The 21,038-nt window shown below is 33.4% G+C and overlaps 1 protein-coding gene and 1 long non-coding RNA gene across 2 annotated transcripts in view; both read left to right on the plus strand.

The window, feature by feature from the left end:
• LOC136034648 (elongation factor Tu-like) overlaps nt 1–21,038 on the plus strand; it is a 235,032-nt gene that overhangs the window by 56,323 nt on the left and 157,671 nt on the right. The gene's annotated exons all lie outside the window — the stretch shown is intronic.
• On the plus strand, nt 5,730–20,371 carry LOC136035094 (uncharacterized). The gene is made up of 3 exons (XR_010619330.1): nt 5,730–5,814; nt 18,760–18,996; nt 20,098–20,371. It is a non-coding gene; the product is annotated as an uncharacterized LOC136035094 (long non-coding RNA).

A 21,038-nucleotide genomic window follows, 5' to 3' on the forward strand; every position in this document is an offset into this window, starting at 1 on the left:
CATATATACAGTAGGCCAAAAAAGTGCCATTTTCTAGAAGTATCGGTTTTTTGAAAGAATTGTCAAGTTATTACTCACGAACAGAAAATATAAAAAAAAAGAATTAAAAGTGTCACATTTGGCAACGAATGCTTGCAAACTGAAAAAAAAAAATTGCAAAGTCGTAGGACTTTGAAACTAATAAAAAATATTGTTATTTGTACTTACTTACTTGTGGCGGGAATTAGGCGTTTCTACTTCGCCCAGCATCGATGGTCTCCTTCTCTTTTTTTTCCCAAATGAACCTGGTAGAAGTTTTGAGATAGGCATTTTGTTCAAAATAGTCGAAATATCATATAAAAGGTCTTCGGGGTTGAAATAGCCCTTCAGAACCTGGGGACAAGGGTTGTAAGTTATACTCCGAAAGCATAAAAGGATTTTATGGAATGGGTGGCCCTATAAACTTTGGAGAGGGCTTGTTTGATTGGAAATTGGAAGTTATATTGCTCTTTTTAAGAGTCGAAAGTGAATTGGGGACAATCTTCTCACGACCATCATTTTCCAAAAACAAACATTTAATAAAAATTATGAGGCATCTGCTTTTTCAGCATTGCTGAAAGATCCTGTAATTATGCCTTTGGCACCGTCAACCCCCCTCACAGCCTCCAGAACAAGCGCTGTAAGTTTGGCTATTTTTTAGCTGTTTACTTATAGTATTTGTTGTTGAGAAAGGTAGGCATGTTTGGCCTTATCTTTCCAAAAAGACAAAAGGCATTCAGGTGAGCCTTTCAGAGACCTTAGAGGGGTGTGTTGAACTAAAACAAAACACATATGTGTACGGGCGGTCAAAAGGGCATAACTCAGGAATGACTAAGTGTATTAATTTGGAACTTTCAGGAAATGATAGTGACAAGAGCGCTGGCAGAAAATTTTCCAGGGAGGGGGCATAGACGCCAAAATAGCAGTGGTGGTTGGATGACAGGGAATATATTTCAGGATATTTTTTTGGAGGAATAAGTTTCTTTTAAACACTTTTAGGAAAAAAACTCTCAAATAAAAAGAGTAATTAAATTGCTTGCAAAATGAAAAAAACACGGTAAATAGTAAACGACAAGGATTCCACGCAAAGGGATCAATTTATTTAACCAATAATACATTTAATTATTGTGCATTTAATCTGAAAATAATATCAAACTCAAACCAAAATTACTGAAAGACTTATTGCTTCCGTAGATTATAACAAATGCAATTTCCTACACCTTAAAATAGTTTACAGAAAGAGTAGAGACACTCAAAATCATCCTGCCTACCTAGATAAGACGTTTTGGTTTAATAAAGGCCATGTAAAATGTACCTCTTTTATAACAGGACAATTTTCCCCCTCGAACTTAAATCCCTTAAGTATTCAGACATAAAAAAAAAATAGAATAGCGAAAGAAAAATAAAATTTAAACTTACTCTCCAGCTGTCAAATTGACCCACTTTATTTTTATTATCCTTTTCCCCTAAATAAAATGAACAGGTTGGAAAAAAATTCGTCACAAGAGAATCTTATCAAATAAATCGGGATAAAAAACTAAAAGTAAAAAGTGACTTGGGCCAATGTTCACCAAAACTAAAAATGGAATTCTCAAGAAAATTGCTACACCGGCAGTATTGGTTTGTATGCTGATTCTAAATATATAAAATTCTTTCAGTTTATTGTTACCCACCCAAAGCCAAAAATCAGAGAAAATTTGCCTGATTTTGAAAAAAAAGGGAAACATCCCCAAAAAAGCAAGCGATTTTATTGAAAATGCCTTTATTAGATGCATCATATCAGAGAACCACACTATAGAGGTTTCAAGCTCCAGTCTTCAAAATTTGGAATTCCGTTTTTTTTTTCAGAAGAAACATGATCAATGTATGTTTATTTGCTGTTTTTCCCAGGGGTGATTGAATCAAACTTAAGGTCCAATATAATTGGGAGGGAACTAATTCAAATGTAAGTTTAAAGTTCTTTTTTAAGTGACCATACAGATCGGACCAGGTGAAAGTATTGTTTTCTGCAAGGTCATGCATAGGCTTTTGCCTAACATCGGGTTGGAATTGTAAGAGTCGAGCATGATCCTGGGCTGAGGAAAGAATAGCTTTCCGACTCTGAAAAGCTGAAACCTATTGAGCTAGGACGTCTTCAGCCAAAGCTCAACTTCCCAGTAAATGAGGTAATCCAAGCATAGAGTTCCAAACACCAACTGGGCTTCGTTAGAAACTGGTATAATGAGTCCCCATACTTAGAGTATAGTGTGGAAAAGGATTCGGCCTACTGCTTCGTGTGTTCCTTGTTTCCAACTGCCCCTGAACGCGAATACAGGAATTAAGATGCGGCTTTCGTTGCCGGAACTAGAAACTGGTATAATATAAGCGTAGCAAGGGTGTCAAGCCTGGAATGCTCGTCACTCATTTCCAATCAAATGGCCATAAAGCTTTTGTTCGTGATCTCATTTCTTTTGTAGCAAGAGACAAGTCTTTCCCCTACTTAGTTGACAAGGAGAAACTCAGAAAGGATATAGAGTCAGAAAAAGAAAGGGAAAGAGAACGTCCCATCATGCGCATGTTGCTTGACATCACCACCACGCTACGTAAACAAGGTCTTGCATTTCGCGGAAAAGATCATGAAAGGGGCAACTACGTTGAGCTAGCCAATCTGCTTTCGAGGCATAACACTGAAATGAATCAATGGATGAGTAAGCAGAACAAACCACATGTCACCAGCTATCTGTTGGGATGTAGTCAAAACGAATTGATTGCCACTGTTGAAACAGAGCTGGTTCAGAGAATCGTAGCGGAAGTTAATGAAGCTCACTTCTTTGGAGTGTTTGCAGGCGGAACACCAGCTGTCAGCCACAAAGAACATTTAGCTGTAGGTGTCCGATACGTTGTCGAAGGAGCCGCTAAAGAGCACTTACTCACCGTCGTTGATTCTGAGTCGAAGAAAGGAATCGATCTTTCCGAAGAAATTATGAAAGTTATGAGGAAGCTTAGTATCAATGAAGACAAACTGGTATTTCAATGCTATGATTTTGACAGCAACATAAGTGGCCGTTCTGAAGGAGCACAGGCTCACATTTCCAAGAAGCTCGGAAGAAATGTTCCGTCCCTCAGGTGCCTCGCCCATAGGGAACATTACAGTGGAGCATTGCTGTTAATCAATCTCCTTAATCCGCAACATTTTTGGTGTCTTACAGCAAACCTATAATTTTTCACCGGGGGATCCAAGCGCTTCAGTCTGTACCGCAAGGCTGTAGCAGAAGTTGAAGGCAAGCTTCATCTAAAGGGAATGTCAGAAACAAGGTGGTCTGCAAGATCTGTTCCACTTGAAGCGCTTTGGAGTGTTCTGCTAGAAGTTATTAGACTGTTGAGAGAAATGGGAAATTCAGACCCCGTTGATAGAGATACCAAGTCGAAGTCCAACGGGCTTCTTAATGCCATCACTAGATTCAAATTCATAGCGCAGCTGATGTTCATGAGGGCATTACTTTCTCGAACAAACATCCTGATTCGTGAACTTTGAGTAGTAGAGCTGGATATCCGGTGACTGTCATCAAACAATCCATGAGCAACAAGAACGAACTCGTTGGTCAAGTAGCGGCATCTCTTAGCATGGCCAAGTAATTAATTTGTGGAGAAGAGGACGATGATTTCCCCATGACTGACAAAGAGTTCTACTCTGGGCTGAAAGGGGAACATAGACGATACCATCGTCAGGGGTGGCCTCCTCGAAGATACGCCGATGGTGTCAGAACAAGTGAAGTGTTTCATATGTCGCCTGCCACATTTTATGCTACAGAGTTAAAAAAAAATTTACAGTCGTAGGTGAAGAATTGTCTCTAGCATTCGAAGAAACAAATTAGCTGGTACTTCGAGTCTGTGATTGCCTCGTGAACCTTCAACCTTCGCAGTAACAAGCTTTCAGTGCCGCGTTCCCAATGGCAGATATGCCTGTCCAAGCGTTCCAGTCCAAAATGGAAATTTTTCCAGAAGTTTGCAAGCGTGAAAACGACAGTTTCTGGAAACGTAGTTGAGTTTGCCCAGCTATTCTCCCTAGCGAAGAAGAATAGAAAAAGATTACCCTTCTCGTACAGAACATTCATATTTGCCAAAACAATTCCGATAAAATCGGCCGAAGGTGAGCGAATATTCAGTAAAGATCGTAAAGAACAGATTGATGTTCAAAATGGGAGACGAAAGACTTAACCATCTCATGCTTATGATGTCAGAAAAAGACATGCTGACCAAGATCGACCTCAAACCTTTTGTAGACAACTGGAAAGTTGAAAAGCAGATATAAAACATTTTTTGCATGAAAAGGACTATGTCAATTAAAGACGAACATAAGTTTATTAAAAAAACTTTTTTCCTTAGGGATATTGGATTGTCAACCTTTCCTTGCAATTATTTAATTGGTGCATTATTCTTTAAAACTAAACAAATATTTACAATATTTACAAATATTAAAATTGTAAAAAATAATCTCTAGTATGGAAATAACAAGCCAAACTATGGATTCTTATAGATAAAAACAAAAAGACATAGAATATTATTTTACCCATGAAAAACACTATGTCAATGAATAACGAATGCAAATAAATTTAAAAAGCTCTTTCCATAAACCAAGTTTTTCAAAGAAAAGTAAAGAGCTCCACTAAGCCTAAAATGAACAGAAATAAAGTCAAATAACTTTCCAAACGTAAAACTCCTAAAAATCACCCTTCAATAATTGAATAAAACTCAAAACGAACAAAAATTACAATAAATAAACGACTTAAACTCAAAACGAGCAAATGGGATGATGGTATTTGTTTGCAGTGAAGAATTTTCTTTTTCAAGATTTAGTCCTATAGTAGTTTTTAAACTTTGATTGATTCAAAAAGATGAGGAGAATATTTTATATATTTTTCAGAGAAAATGAAGTTTTAGGAGCTTTTTGAACCTTTGGATGCATATCGTCTGAATGTATATATGTATATATTTATTTCCCATCAAAAGAAACAGATGGAGTATAAGATAAAAAAGCAAAAAACACACTACAAAAGAATACACAAACACAAGAAAAATAAAGAGCAAATGGATATCTAACTACAAAAAAACAAAACCTATTGCCTCAAAATAATTCTCAAGGACGGCTCAGACGACGCTCGTAAAGTTCGTAGTCTTTTCCAAAGCGTATTTTCCAAAGTTTTTACCGCTCATATGAGCCTCGTACTTTACGTGCGTTTTGAGCAGCAAACTATTCAAATTTCTGAAGCATTTCATATTTCGGAGTAAAAGTCTTAAAGAAATAAAAAGCTTCGGGTGTGAATGTAGTTTAAAAAGGCTTGTTACAAAACAGCAAAAGTAGTGTTCAATTCACTTGTAAAATGTTCACCAAAATGATCGTATATAACAGTGCTGATGTCTTTGAATGTTTTCAATGCAGATCCTGTTGGCTTTTCTCGGGCTAGAGAAATCAGTATATCTTCAGTTTCCTGATTCCACATTTCCAAATCTGTTTTGCTCTGGAACTCTTTCCCTATTGGTCAACTTTATGAACTTTACGAAAAAAGTTCACTAAAGTTTAACTTTAATGCTTGCTGACGTAAAGGTTTACAGGAGGTTAACAAAGCAACTTTACGAACTTTGCGAACGATTTTACGAACGCCGTCTGAGTCATCCTTCAGCTTCTGCATATCGTTGGATTTCTTCCACAAATTTACTTTACATTTTTAAGATGATAATGGCGAAAAGTATGTCTGCAAAAAAGGATACTTTGGAATTTATCTGAATTTGTTTGCGATAAGCCGTCAAAATTCCTAAGTAATTTTGAATTTATAAGAAGTATTTATATTTTTAAGGATCTATTTGTTTTATCAAAGTTTTGGGTGAGCTATCCAATATCTTGATTTTTCATAGAATTTGCCAGGTCCAGCTTTTGTAAAATTTTAAACTCAGATTGAACCAAACTGTAATTATTCTCTAAATGTTCTATCTGTATAGGCCTATGATACGGTCAAGAATTGTACTCTGTAGATTCTCTGTTAAACCACTTTCATGTAGTAGGTCTAGTGTAATTTTGACAAGTCCTTGGGAAAAGGGCAAAGTTGGAGCCAATTTCTTAGATTTAAATATTAATATTTGTGATAATAATAAATTAAGTTTTAAAATGTATAATAAAATGGATGATTTTGATTTTGAAGTGATTAGTTTCCCATTCCCTGAAAGTAATATACACTCAAATATCACATATTCAGCATTTTTCTCACAGTTACTTCGTTATGCAAGGATTTGTAGTAATTATATTGATTTTAAAAACAGATGTAAAATCTTAAGCCAAAAATTGATATCAAGAGGTTTTTCTGCAAATAAATTAACTTGGCAATTTAAAAAATTTTGTTTTCATTATAACAAACTTTTAAATAAATATCAAAAGAATTATCTAGAAATACTTAAAGAAATTTTCAACTAATTTTGGAGGTTCAAGAAATGTTGTTGCAGTGCCATTTATTTTGAATTGTGTTTCTAATTGAGTGGATTTTTTTTAAAAATTAGCCACATGGTAAAGATGATTTTTTTTTTTTTTTCTTTCATAGGCATGTATTTTGGGGGTGATACCTGACACAGGGATGCCATGGATATTCTATGGTAGCCACAACACTGTGCTGGGTAGAGAATTTAAAGTGGCAAAACTCTATATAGGCCAGTGTATTCTCCTGATTAGCCCTTGTGTTAGGTTGTTGCCTCTGAATTATTTGTCTATATTATTTTTTCTATTGTTTGGTAAATGACAACTTATACCTATTGACCACATGACTGCCTGTCCATGGATTATTCTTTATGGTTGATTGTGTATGGCTATGCTGTTTGACCTATGTGATTGTATGGATGAGTAGGGTTAAGGCCTCATTCAAGTGCTGGTCTATATTAATCTTTAAATTAAGGAAAACAGTCTTCCTTTTCTCCTTCTGTCTCCTTTTTTTTTTTTTTTTTTTTTTTTTTTTTTTTTTTTTTTTTTTTTTTTTTTGTGTGTGCTTTTGCATTGGTGATTTCTCTTTTCATGATATATATATATATATATATATATATATATATATATATATATATATATATATATATATATATATATATATATATATATATCTATATATATATATATATATATATATATATATATATATATATATATATATATATATATATATATATATATATATATATATATATATATATATATATATATATATATATATATATATATATATATATATATATATATATAGCCTAAAAACAATATGCAATCATCAGAATCTAGCTCTATCATCCCTTCAAACTTTTAACACCACTGGCTCTGCCAGGAGTTCCTTTACAATTGGGAAGCTGCAGAGTCCTCCACAAGAGTCTAGTCTAACAGCCACCAAAGTCTACACCAAACAAATTCTTTTTTTCATGGAGCATCACAAGGATGGATAATCTTTATATTGCTCCAAGCTGCAATTTAAGGTAATTTTTAAGGTAAAAACAATATGCAATCATCAGAATCTAGCTCTATCATCCCTTCAAACTTTCAACACCACTGAAGCTTGCCCTCAACTAACTACAATATCTAGGGAAAATAGGGTTACAATGATGAAAGATCATGACCATAACAAACAAGGCTTAACCAATCAGACCTTGCCCCACTGCCTGCAAGGCTCATGGACTAATATGCTTTGCTCTTTAGGCTAGGTAATGTTACCTGTAAGCAAAATTGGACATTGTACTGCCTACCTTTTTTAAGATTTAACTAATTGCATGGATTTGTTGGTTCAAATTTTGTCACAGGCCAATGTCACAACAGCTACTATTGCAATTGTTTAGAAATAGCTTGCTAATTTAAACTTGAAAGTGAACCATATTGGACATTAGCATTAATAGAAGCATGAGTTTTTTAATTGATCTTTCAACTTCCTACTATACAGAAATTACCAGTGATGAATGGAATTAGAATTTAAAATATAATTTGATTCATATTGTACAAATCCAACATTTCCCTCATCTTCAAAACCCTGCCCACTTTATGCATTTTTAGTTTGCCCCACAGAGGAGGAGGGTCACAAAAAATGGATGCACTTCTATAATTAGCATTTCTAATTACTTTAGCATAGAAAGTATGCAGCATAGTTTCCAGTTTAGACAGCTTGTGATGAAAGTAAAGTGCTACTGCCAATTCTAACTACCTAAACATAGTGTCCTAGATTAGAGGCTATTGTCCCATTTTTTGAAGGATGCATTTTAATCAAGATCTCTGCCAAAGTTTAGTCACTCTCTGAGTACTGGGTGTCTTTTTCTTTAAATGCATAATTTACTTCTTATCTTGGCCAAAGTCATTTCTGAACCTTATTTGTGTGAGACTAGCCTCTGCTTGAGCAGGCAGTAAATTTTTCTTTGTTCATATTATTGACTTACAAATAAAGTGAACATACCACTTGATGCCTTTTAAAGCTCTTTACAAATATAGTAATTGCTTCTATTGAAAATTCAAATTTAAGCCTGTTTTGAGCTCTTGAAAATGACCAAAATATTTCTAGTTTTTTTGCATAAAAAAGGCTTAAAAGATTTGATTCAAACTTGCTGTTTTATTGTAAATTCATTTTTTATTGTTATATAAGCCATAAGCTTTTATTTTCCACAATTAAGTTGGAAAAATAAATTGTACATATTCTGCAATTTTTTTCTTCCTCAGCTCCAAATGTTCAATCAAAGGATGTATTTCCAACAAAAAATATATTACACTTTCTCAGTGCCAAAATTTGTTCAATATTATGATAGTTAATGCAGAAAAACATGAAAAACATAGTATGGTTTTAATGAAAACAGAAAAACTGGAAAAAAAATTAAATGAAACAATAATTTTAAAGTGAAAAAAAAACCTTTTTTATTGCAGTTGAAAAATCTTAGAAATTAAAACTAGTTGGATACCCCCTTCATCTGAATCCTCATCAGAATATGCTTCTTGCTTGGCTTCAACCTCCACTACTCAAGAAGGTGAGGGTTCTGACCCAGGGGGGGGGGTAAAGCTTTTTAGCTTCAATTAAAAAAGAATGTAGGCACTTTTCTGGCTCATAGGTTTCAACTAAGAGAAATCTATCAATGTACTGCCTCAAGTAGAGACTCCTTGTCCCTGACCTTTTGCAATTCTTCTTCAGAGAGCACCATAGCCTCTCAATTCATTGCGTGTGGATGGTCACATCTTCAGGGTCTACAAAGTTGTTGGAGTGATTTATCTGGTGATGAGTGACAAACTGGATTATGCTGCCTGGCAGTTGCTCATAGTTATTGAACCCAACCTTATGTATCTTTGAATGAGAGGGATTAGAGTTTCTTTATTCCTTTTGAGAATCTCACCACCATTTAAAAGAGGAATTATAAACTTCTCTTGCTCACCCTCTCAATACCCAAACCTGGCTGAGTATCCTTCCCTGATTATATATCAGTTGTACCAAACTTTCGTCTATTTCAACAACAACAGCCTCAGCTCCTATTGGTTTTTGGCATCCTACCCAATGCTCAAGCACCTAACTAGACATTGACCTCCAGTCCAGAGTTGTTTTTGTGCTAATCCCAAGTTCTAGAATTATCAAACAATGCCCCTCATGTCAGTCAAATAGAATGTGATGAACATGATGGCTTTGTTTGGTGGAAGTCTGATGCCATGTAGAAAACTTCCCTTCCTATCACTTACAGAGAAGTTGCATTGTTTCCTCTTTTGTTTTTGGGATTGCAACTGAGTTGTTAAACTTGACTCACTCACTAACAACTTAAAGAATGATCTTAACAATGTTAAAATCAACCTAAGCATACCTATAAGCAGTTTAATGCTATTCTCCTTTTAAAAAAATATACCCTCAATCAATAATTACCTTTGCATGCCAAATTTAAATACAGTTAAACTGCTTGGTGTGCAGTTGGACAATGACCTTAAACAGAAGTCCCACACTTTTCACTTATTCAAGTCTGGTAGTTTTATCCTTAAATCTTTCTCTCTTCTCAAGCAGTTCTCCAAATCTATCCAGAACCTTACAATAATTTATTGTTTTTATGTAACCCTGTCTTGAATATGCTTGCCCTATCTGGCACCCTGGGTTGACCAACACCCAATGTACTAAAATTGAAAGCATTCAAAAAAGGGCAATAAAAATTATACCGGGGACATCCTATACTACTTGATGAAGGTATGGCTAGACTTGAACTTACTACATTGGAATCATGACATCACATCCTTACCTTGAACTTTGGGTGCAAGTGCCTTAGTTCTGACCATCATTGACCTCTTCTTCACCCTTTAAAGAGAATCCCCCAATCCTTCCTATTACAAGACTTAATGTTTGTATAGCTCCAAATGCCCAACTCAACTTGTGTCCCCAAATGTTGACCATGAGGTACAAAAACTCTTTTGTTCCCCATTTGGTTTCCCATTTCAATAATTGATTTAACTTTGTAATTACACTTATCCCTTAACATTTGTTTTATCATTGTAATTGTTCTGACTTGCTTATTCTAGCTTGTGTGCTATTTTAGCCAATAAATCACATTATCATTGTTATTAAAATTGAAAAGTGTATTTATAATTTAATTGAACAGTCAGCATCAAGGAAGAAGAAAACAGCATAATACTGTAAAATTTATTTATCCAACTTAATCATTGAAAATCAGTGCTTGTGGATTATATAACAATAAAAATGGATTTATTGCAAAACAGTAAGTTTAAAAATAATGTTTTAACCTTTTTTTTTTATACAAAAAGAAAACTAGAAATATTTTGGTACTTTTCAAGACTTCAAAAAGGCTTAAATTTGAATTTATGATAGAAGTGATTATTATATTCATAAAGAGTTTAAATAAGCATCAAAATGAATATTCACTCTATTTGTAAGTCAATAATATGACATCAGACATCCTCTTGATGTTCTCATGGGCTAATGTATAGGTTATTGTTAACCTAGGGTTGGGTAAAATCCTCAGTGCACAGTCTTTGACTAATATACTTTAATTAAAATTTATCTACTAAAATGGACAAATGGTACCTGACCTTAAACATGGTGCAGATGGTTTCAATAAGAGATTAAATAAAAAAAGTTTTCTTCAACTGAAAGTAAGGAGCAACATTAAAACTTAAAACGAACAGAAATTACTCCATGTATGTAAAGGGATTTTCCTCCTCAACGCCCCATTTTTTAAGCTAAAGCTTGACTCTTTTTCTTAACTCTACTTTTTAAAACAGTAAAATCTTTAGTGTAAAGAGCTGGGCATTGAAGAGGAAAATCCCCTTACATATTTGGAGTAATTTCTGTTTGATTTAAGTTTAATTTTGCTCCTTACTTTCAGTTAAAAAAGCTTGTTTCTTTTATTTAATTTCTGAACATCTTTGAATTAATGCATGTTTTTAGTTTTGCTCTTGTATGTTTTTATTATGTATATGAGGGGGTTCACCCCCTTGTCAATGCCTTGCTCTTTACACTAAAGCTTACATTTTGTCCCAATTCCTTAAGAATGACCCCTGAATCACAAAAGCCGCAGAATAAATTCGGCAGTTTAATTCGGCAGTTTCTTTTAGCAAAAACTACAAAACTGCACATGTAGATTTTTTCATTAAAAATTGCACTTCTGAGTTTTTCTAACTTTTATAATTTAATTATTAAACTTAGGTATTCAATAAATATAATTAAATTAAGAATTTGAATAATTGAAACAGTATAGTAGTATAGGATGTCCCCAGTATAATTTTTATTGCTCTTTTTTGAATGCTTTCAATTTTAGAACATTGGGCATTGGTCAACCCAACAGCAAAAGGAAGAAACTGATATATGAGTCTATTTAGGAAATCTTTAAATGATTATAAAAACTGAGTTGAATTTACACAATTTTTTAAGTTATGTTGCCAAACTAAAACAAAGCACTGAGGGACTGTAGGATTTTTTTTTTTCTGATCAGTGCAAATATGGTTTTATGGCAAACATTCATCTTGATGCTTTTTTAAGCTCTTTATGAATATAATAATCACTTCTATCACAAATTCAAATTTAAGCCTTTTTGAAGTCTTGAAAATGACCAAAATATTTCTTTTTTTTTTGGTATAAAAAAAGCTTAATACATTGTTTTCAAACTTACTGTTTTACAATAAATCCATTGTTTATTGTTATATAATCTACAAGTACTGATTTTCAATGATTGAGTTGGATAAATAAATTTTACAGTATTATGCTGTTTTCTTCTTCCTTGATGCTGACAGTTCAATTAAATTGTAAATACACTTTTTTAATATTTTTATACAATTTTAATAATAATAATAATGTTATTTATTGGCTAAAATAGCACACAAGCTAGAATAAGCAAGTCAGAACAATTACAATGATAAAACAAATTTTAAGGGATAAACATAATTACAAAGTTAAATCGATTATCAAAATAGGGAACAAAAGAGTTGTTGTACCTCATGGTCAACAATTGGGGACACAAGTCGAGTTGGGTATTTGGAGCTCTACAAACATTAAGTCTTGTATTAGGAAGGATTGGGGGATTTTCTTTAAAGGGGGAAGAAGAGGTCAATGATTGTCCGAACTAAGGCACTTGCACCCAAAGTTCATGGTAAGGATGTGATGTCATGATACCATTGTAGTAAGTTCAAGTCTAGCCAAACATTCATCAAGTAGTATAAGATGTCCCCAGTATAATTTTTATTGCTCTTTTTTGAATGCTTTCAATTTTAGAACGTTGGGCGTTGGTCAACCCAACAGCAAAAGGAAGAAACTGATATATGAGTCTATTTAGGAAATCTTTAAATGATTATCAAAACTGAGTTGAATTTACACAATTTCTAAGTTATGTCGCCAAACTAAAACAAAGCACTGAGGGACTGTAGGATTTTTTTTTTTTTTTTTGTGGTCAGTGCAAATATGATTTTTGCTTATGAAAATATTACCCTTATTCAGACAAAATGTGTGTTCTTCCTGATCATCAAATTTAAGATGGAAAGGTTATTAAGATGTTAATCATTGCTGCATAAATGTATGTTCATATTCACTTATCAAAAATTGTTGTTCTTTCCTGGGGAAGCATGGGTTGCTAATGAGAAACTTGTTGATTTTTAAAAATGCAACTTAATTTTATTTAAAACTTTTGATCTGAAAAAATTCAAAAAGTGTTGTTTATTTTTAAAGTCAGGAAGGGTGTGCAAAAGGACAGGATGGTTGGCCCCCAACCCCCCATTGCACTTCCTGCCTGAAGGGCCAAGAAACGGAGATCAGTACCACCTGTAGGGATTGTAAAGTATAATGCCGTATCCTTATTATTATTATTATTACATATATATATTTTTAAGTGTCCTTTTCAGACTCCACAGTGTCTCAGTTTCGCTCAAGATAAAAAAGTACCAAAAAGCACTAAAAAGTGTCCTGTATGTTGCAGAATGACATATTATGTATTTATTGTAAAGCTTAACCAACAGCTATAATCTTTTCTTTTAGTTCATAAATCTCTAGACAGTGTTTCAAAAACTTAATTATGCTGATACCCAGTTAAAGAAAAGATTCCAAAACTGTCAGTAGCAGAATTTGACAGAATTCCAAAAGCTGCCAATTCTGCCAACAAATTTCAAAATTTCCTGAAGAATCTCCCACAAGATGCTACCACACTTTTTCCATGGTGGCTGCTACCTCCTTCAAGGTAATAAACAATGTCTTTGGGGATGACTTGGGAAAGTTATAGAGATAAGCCTTTGTGTCTCTATACACAAAGATAAGCCTTTGTGTCAAACTATAAATCAATAAAACTATGGTTTTAAATTAGCCTATATAAAAATAGTTTCTTAGACCCAACTGCCTTTTCATTTGTGCTTAAAATTAATTGAACATAAATAATAATAAAAAAAAAGAAAGAAATAAGATGGAAATTTCTGTCTAATTCAAATTTTATCATTTTTATGAGTATGATCTGAGGTAACAATAATAATATAGTCAAAATAATAATATGAGGTACTATAATTGAATAATAATATAATTGATTGAATAATATCGTTCAAATATTTTTATATTTTGTAATTATACTATTGAAATTAATTAATTTAATTAATATAATCAAGAATTCATAATTTTTGATAAATGGTGCTAAATATTTGTATTAGAATTTTATAGTGAAGTGGATTTTAAGACAAATTCTGATTCAATACAAAAATTAAATATGAGATGAGGTTTAAATAAGGCTTCAAACTTTGTTGTTTGGAGGGGGTTGGAATATTCTTACTCTAGTCATCTTGGCAACTTTATAAAAAGTAGCATTTTTTATGTGTGTCACCTGGCAAGATTTTCTCACACTAAAAATATAATTTCCAGTTTATAATTCTGATCATAACCCTTTGGTAGCCCAGCAGATTGATGCCCTGTTTGGCAAATTATAATTGCAAAATGCATCAGTTTTCAATTTTTTTTACTTTTTTCTGTATAAGTTGTTTATATTCAGAACAATAAAACACTAGTTCACAATGAAAACAGGTATGTACTGGCAGGGCTGCACAAATAGGAACAGGCACAGGGACTCTTATCCCCAAAATATGAAATTCTTCTGAATTTCTGGTAATCCTTTATTCAAATTTTGACCAGATGCATTTGGGCAAAAAAGGGCCTTGGGTTGGGGGGGGGGGGCTAATTGCCCTCCAGTAACTTTTGACTTGGAAAAGGGTGTTAAAAATTCCGATTTACAGTTGAATGAGCCCCCTCCAAAGCTTATACTACCATCCCTTCTATAAAAATCCTTGTATGCCCTGGGCTCATGGGGGCAGTATTATCCCTGGAGTTTTTGTAATATGATCTTTAATCTTTTTTTTTTAATATAACTGCTGAGACTGTTTCAAATAAGCTATCTATCTCAAAATTTTGATTGGATACATTTTGGAGTAAGAGGGGGGGGGGGGTAGATTTTCTCTTGATTACGTTTGACTCATAAGTAACTAGAACTTTAAATTTTCAATCAAATGAGCCATCTGTGAAGTTCATATGGCCACCCATTACATATAAACCTAATATAACCAGGTCGTATAGACATATAAACCAAGACGTAGCTTAAATCTCTTGCCCTCAACTCTAGGGTGTAGTATTGACCCCAACATTTTGCTGTCTTATGGTGAACTACAACACCTGTCCTCAAACAACTCCCCCCTTCGAAGTCGTCTGATCTATATTTTATAGTCATTTTGTTCAGCATAGTTAAAACGTCTAATAACTATTCATTTGGTGATATAACAAACACCCACAGTTTTTGGAGAAGGCTGTAAGTTACAAAATTCTCTTCCTATACCTCTTAAACTACCAAGGATATTAAAATAACTGCACTGTTATCCCCTGGACTGATTCTCCGATTTTCTGATCTGGACCGATTTTCAATCAGATCCATAGTCAAACTGCAAGTTTTCAATAGCTTATAATGATAACCAGCCCCTTGGGAAAACTTGCTAATGTACCTTTTGTCGTTCAGACTTTCAGCCAACAGGACTGTAGAACAACTATTATGGTTAGGATGGGGATTGTATAGTGTGTGGTTTGTATAATATGTTTGGAAACTACTATTGAATCTGTCTTTTTGGGGAAACCGATTCTCCCCCCATCCATGGAATGGGGGGATCTAACATGGAAGAAATTCTCCATATGAGAGTTTTACATGGGAACAACTTTCAACTTTGTAAAAATATTTAAACCCAGATATCACTTAAAAATTTTTAGAGGGCTACCTCATTGTCAGATAATGGCAACATTCTTAAAAAGGGATAGAAGGGAGGATTGGCCTCTCACGATCCTAAATGTGGGTGCCCATGTTTGAGTTAGCTAATAGTGAAATAATTTTTTTTTCAAGACCTATTTATATATTTAGGTAGTTTTAGCTAGCTCCCAGGTCTCCCTCTCTAACTTTGAAGTGAGTATTATCTGCTCAACCGACAGAGGTGTCATGAAGAGGCTATCTTCACTCATTGTCGCCTGGTTTTGCTAAAATTATCTTTTTTCTGTGCCAAAAACGAATTGGGGAAGATGTTCTTTTTCTCTATATATCCAAAATTTACAACAAAGATAACATCTTCAAGAATGACAAACATAGTATAAAAAAACACTACCAAGAATCTAAAAACTAGCTTAAGCAATAATCAATTTTGATATCCATAAAAACTCAAAATTTTCAAACTAATATAAAAAATATTAAACAAATAATTTAGTATCTGTCGGATCGAAAAATTATAACTTGTTCTAATGAATAAATGCACATTTGTCGTTATAACATTCTCTTCCATACTTACAGCGTTTATTTATCAAATTTGCCCTTGGTGTTTTTTCTGGTCCCCGAACTTGTTTGTTTCTATTGAACTTTATCTGAGGTTGAGAACCTGGACCACCAGTCTTCCCAGCATGTATTGCTCTATTTGGTTTGTAATTTCTCCTAAAATTGCTGGGATTGAATTTTTCATCCTCAGCCAATTTTGATGACTTCTTGTAAAACTCTTTGCCAGGCTTTTCTCTAATACTGACAGGAGGTTCAAGTCTTTCATAAATACTAATTTGTCCTGTAATTTGGCCATGCTTTTCTTGAATTCTTACATGAGGTCCAAGTCTGTCATAGATACTATTTTTTTTTGCAATTTGCTTGGCAATTTGTCCATTCTTATCTCGAAGTCTTTCAAGCCTTTGTCTAAGGCTTTCGTACAAGCTCAGTTCTTTCGGTTTGGCAATTTGGCCATCAGTCAATAATTCTCCTGTTGATAAATCTGCCTCTGATTTGCCTTGTTCTTGCTGATTCGGCGTTTCTTGGGTAGTAGCAACCTCAGCAGTATTCTTTGGTGTAAAACCTGTGCCATTTACCAAAGAATACACTGTCCCTGCAAAAAGTTCACTTTTCATTCTCAATCTAAACATCTGTTTCTCTCGTCCTTCGTCATTGTGGCTTCTAAATGTGTGGTCACCATTATAAATTTTGAAGGCTCTTTGCTTGAATATTTCATTTCGCATTTCCAGCATAAATTCTTCAAATGTAATATTTCCCATATTCTGATCCTTTTCTATAAAGTACTCTTCCTATGCTTTCTAAAAGGATGAATTCTTACAAGTTTTTACGTGTGTATAGCTCTAAAGTTATTTAATAACTGACACAAATTACAAATGAATTTCATTACAAGTTCTCGTGGCACCGCCTACTTTTGAAAATTTTTCCAATTACTACGCAATAACTGGAAATTCCCCAGCCATAGTTGCTGGCTGTACAATCGAATGGCTGTACAACCGAATCTTATTACGTCAGCAAATTCCTGCAGAATGTTTCGCCTGATTTATAATTGTCATTTTTCAAAGGTTTTGCGTAAGAAAATTTTTATTCAAGGGGCTATAAGTTTTCAATTTAATATCGTCTTATGTGTTTTACAAATAATATTTAATTTTAATCAATGTATACATTTATGGGCTTTTAAGCTTGTAGACTTCAATTTTAATATAACCGTACAATATAAAAATGAACTAAGTACATTTTTTACAAAAATTGTTTTATCATCATTGAAGTTAGTTTTTCAGGATTTCTTAGGTTATTGATTATAAATGTGATATTCAATTTTGGAATGTAAAAGTCAAAATATGCCACTGTTTGTTTGATGACTGCCCCCCCCCGCCATTTTCTACTATTTTATTAATCTTAATAGTTACTATTGATAAAATATTAACACCTCTGTTGTTAATATACAAAAATTACGCCTAACTAAAAACACATTCGATAGAAATTTGCAATTAAATCTTTGTTTTCAGTCTCTTAATGTTTTCTTTTTTTCTTCTTTTTGTTTGTGCTTAAGGCTTCTTTTCTTTTTCTTTGTACTTTCAGCTTCAGACTTCGGCTATTTTGATTCTCTGTTTTTATGTTCAGTCACTTTTTAGTTTGATTTTATGCATATGTTTTCTCTGATCTCCATGGCTTTCATTTTAAGCTTTTCTGTTTTAAAAGCTTATATAGTATCGTTTCTTTTGGTACTTTTAAACCAAACCTGTTGTAGCAAAGATGGTATAGCAAAGACCTTTGCTGAGGTGTCTGCGCTTGCTTCGCTGGTTAGAAGTTTATCTTTCATTATTGTTGGGACTGTTTATTACAAGTATGTTGTAATATTTTTGAAAATTTTTTGAAATAGCCTCAACAACAAAAAAAAATCACTAAATCAGAACATAAATGACCTGATTATTGAAGAAAATTACTAATTCCACCAATAAATCACGAAAATCTAGTGTTTTCTTTTTTCACCGGGTGGCAATTCTGTATGATTGGATAGTAACAATACAAATCTTACCTAAATCAGGAAACTATTTAAGATTTCTTTAGTAAATTCGGGTGCTTTCTATATTACTCACATTGTTTTGGGGTTCTGACCTCCTCCTACCTCCTTATGAAAGAAAGAGTTCGTCTATTTAGCTAGGAACGAAAAAAATTAGGCCATGGGTAAATGTTGAAAAAGACTTCATCTTGATGCCTATGCTTCGACAATTGAAGTTATGTGAGGGAATTTCCAACCGTGCATAAGATAAATTCATTGGTACAGGCGAATATTGGATAATGCAGGAACATCGTAAAAACACACATATTTTAGAAACTTCACAGATTTCAAAAAGTCATTTTTTTTTGTAGCCTATTTACGATTACCATAAGGCGGCTGTAATGTTATTAAGAATATTTTAAACCTTATTTATTATTTGAATTTCTTGTTAATACTCTTTTTTTTAGTGAGTTGATGATTGGACAAGTTCCAGATTTCGTGGTAGAAGAGGCCGTGGGGGAAGGGTTCGTGGTGGTAGAAAAGGGCCATTGGATGATTCGTAATCAGCTAGTGAGACGACCGAGCCAGAGCGTGGTCGAGTAACCTATATTCCAGATGAGGAGGAAGAAACCGATGAGCTCGTTTTTCACCGACGAACTACTGCCGGAATAAATTTTAGCAGATTTTCAAATGTAGCAGCCAAGGTTAGTCTTTTTGGGACCTGTACTTCGCTTCGCTCAGTGAAAATAAAGACTTTATTCTCTTTCTCAAAATAAATTCAATTTTATACTATTTTACGGTGTAGAAAATTAGTAAAACATTTGACGTTTGGATTTTTTATGCGTCATTTATATGAAAATTGTTCTCTAAAATTAATCAAGGTCCTAAGGGAACATCCCCAAAGTTATGACCTATTTGCATCGTTTCTTTATTATTACTGTATTTTTTCTGCTCCTAAGCATTTAATGCGAAGCAAATAAGAATCCGAGACTTGAATTATCTAAAGGCCTTTTATTTCCTCTTTTCATGAGTTGGAGCTTAGGGGCGTAATTTTCTATGTGGCAGGAGGTAACTGCCCCTCCAAGTACTAAATAGTACATTTCTGGTACCAAACGGCTTATTTTTTAGTTTTTACTGTCACTATCACTTGAGTTAGGAAAATTGGCTCCAGCTTTGACCCCCCCCCCCGAGGATTTTGACGAAATAACGCCCCTGTTCCAGCTGTTTGTTATATAATTATATGCCCAGTTGTGCACAGGTCCAAACTGTTAAGAGGAAGGAATTTTTCATATAGGCTGTTACCTAAATTGAAAACCTACATTCTTTTCGTGTCATCACATGTTGCTTCTAGGATTATTCACCCTTCACGACCTCGTCTCCAAAAAAAGCTCTGGTTTGTAAGTTTATATTAAAAACTGTTAAAAAAGGAGCATCTTGACGATTTTAATGGTCTTAGTTTTACTTTGGATGAACAAATTGTTACAAAAATGTAAATTTTTAACTTTTAAGTACTTATATAAGTAATTATTTCGAATTTAAGTACTAAGTTTCTCATGTGACTTATATTACTAATTTAGCTGTTAATTATTGTGACTTTTTTCCATTGCTTTTTTGTAAGTATAAGTAAGACCCCTCCTCCCCTAATACTAGTGACTTCATTCTCTTTTATTTCAAAGTAAACGTTCTTATGATACTCATGACAAAATTCTAACTGAGTAACTCTAGATGTCTAGAATATTGTCTAGTCTAGAATATTGTTATATTCTAAGTTAAATTATCAATCCTCCTTGTATTGGATTTTATAGGCAACAGGCGAAGACCTTCCTAGTGGAATTGATTCTTTTGAGCTGCCAGATGGTGTTCAATAATATTAGCTAATATAAAGAAATCTGGATATACCCGACCTACACCTGTTCAGAAGTGGGCAATTCCAGTCATTTTGAAGAAAAGGGACTTAATGGGATGCGAACCGACTGGCTCTGGAAAAACCACAAGTTCATGAAACTATGTAATCAGTTAAATATGAAAGGGAATTGAATAACTGCGAAATCACGGTAATTTTATAAAATGTTAATTAATTTCTAATAATAATTATATAAAAATTGGAAAGACTAATAAGAAAGGGTACTATGTGGCTTTTCCCCAGGCCAGCTCCTGAAAAACCTGAAAAGAACTGGTTGCTGAAAAACTGTTTCTTCGATAAATGTAAATGAATAATTACACTGATAATGATAAATATTTAGACTAATAATTATTAATATTAATCGCATACAATAATTAAACGAAAAGGTAAAAATCAAAAAGGAAAACTTCATGGCTTGTGCCCAGGCTAAATCCAGAAAAAACTAGGTTGATAAACAAAGCTATTATGCAAGTTAATTTGAAAAGGAATTAGAATAACTTTATAATTATATAGAATTTTAATTATAAATGATAGTGCTTAAATAGAAGAGCGAATAACCAATAAGAAAGGGAACTTAATCGCTTATACTCATATTGACTCGAGAAACAATACAAGCAGATTAAATTATTTAAGAAATTTAATAGAATAGGGATTACAGTAGATATAAAATTATAAGATGCGATCTGGAAGTCTCGAGTCTTCGACACAATGATAAATAATTTATTGCGGAATATCAAAATAAATAATCGCAATATATAAAACTTTAAATTAAAATAAGTGGTGAAATATTATCGGAATGATTTCCTGTATCGCGGTGTTACTCCGGGGTTTATGTCTGAAGAC

Source organism: Artemia franciscana, chromosome 13, assembly GCF_032884065.1.
Source record: "Artemia franciscana chromosome 13, ASM3288406v1, whole genome shotgun sequence".
In the NCBI taxonomy this organism is placed as follows: domain Eukaryota; kingdom Metazoa; phylum Arthropoda; class Branchiopoda; order Anostraca; family Artemiidae; genus Artemia; species Artemia franciscana.